The sequence below is a fragment of the Nannospalax galili genome, unplaced genomic scaffold (assembly GCF_000622305.1).
Source record: "Nannospalax galili isolate Female #2095 unplaced genomic scaffold, S.galili_v1.0 scaffold1299, whole genome shotgun sequence".
NCBI lineage: Eukaryota > Metazoa > Chordata > Mammalia > Rodentia > Spalacidae > Nannospalax > Nannospalax galili.
The window spans coordinates 1,274,523-1,275,901 of NW_008343660.1; positions in this window are offsets into that span (position 1 = coordinate 1,274,523).

Consider the following 1,379-nt stretch of genomic DNA (forward strand, 5'->3'; position numbering starts at 1 on the left):
GTATTGGATGCAGATCTTCTTTAAATGTCTGATAGAATTCTGCTGTAAATCCATCTGGTCCTGTGCTGTTTTTAGTCGGGAGGTTTTGTATTACAGTTTCAATTTCTTTTTGTGTTATGGGTCTCTTTAAGCTGTTAATCTCTTCTTGGTTTAGTTTTGGTGGTTCCCATGCCTTTAGATATCCATCCATTTCTTTTAGGTTTTCAAATTTAGTAGCATATAGGTTTTTAAAGTATTCCCTTATAATGTTCTGTATCTTTCTGTTGTCTGTTGTGATGTTTCCCCTTAATTCTTGATTTTGTTGATTTGGAGGTGCTCTTTCTTTCTTTTGGTTAACTGGGCTAGTGGTCTGTCAATCTTGTTTGTATTTTCAAAGAACCAGCTCTTGAGTTTGTTGTTTCTATGTATTGTTTTCTTTGTTTTGATTTCATTAATTTCTGCCCTAGTTTTTGTTATTTCTTCTTGTCTGCTGGTTTTGGGTTTCATTTGTTGTTGCTTTTCAAGTGTCGTGAGTTGCAATGTTAAGTCATTTATTTGTTTTCTTTCAGATTTTTTGAAGTAGGCACTTAGAGCTAAAAACTTTCCTCTAAGGACAGCTTTCAGCGTATTCCGGAGGTTTTGTTGTGTTGTATTGTCCTTTTCATTTAATTCCAGGAATACTTTTATTTATCTCTTAATTTCTCTTTTGACCTATTCATCATTTAGAAGCGTGTTTTTTAATCTCCGTGTGTTCATGTGCTGATTAGGGCTTCTTCGGGTGTTGATTGTAAGCTTTATTGCATTGTGCTCTGATAGAATGCATGGAATTATTTCAATCTTTTTGTATTTGTTGAGGTTTGTTTTCTGCCCCAGTACATCGTTGATTTTGGAGAAGGTTCCACGGCATGTAGGTAGAAAGTATGTCCTTTGGTGCTTGGGAGGAATACTTGATAGATGTCTGTTAAGCCCATTTGAGTATGGTATTGTTTAATTCAGATGTCTCTCTATTAACTCTCTGCCCTGTTGACCTATCTAATGGAAACAGTGGGGGTATTGAAGTCCCCTACTATTAGTGAGTTAGGGTTAATCTGGGTTTAAAGTCCTGTAGTATTGTTTTTATGAAGTTGGGTGCACCAGAGTTTGGTGAATATATGTTCATGATTGTAATATCTTCTTGATTTATTGTTCCTTTGATCAAAATGAAATAGCCCTCTTTGTCTTTTCTGGTTAGTTTCAGTTTAAAGTCTATTTTGTCCGATATTAGGATTGCTATGCCTGCTTTTTTCTTAGTGCCATTTGCTTGGTATATTTTGTTCCATCCTTTCACTTTGAGATAGTGTCTGTCCTTGAAAGTGAGATGAGTTTCTTGCAGACAACAAAAAGATGGGTTTTGTTTTTTA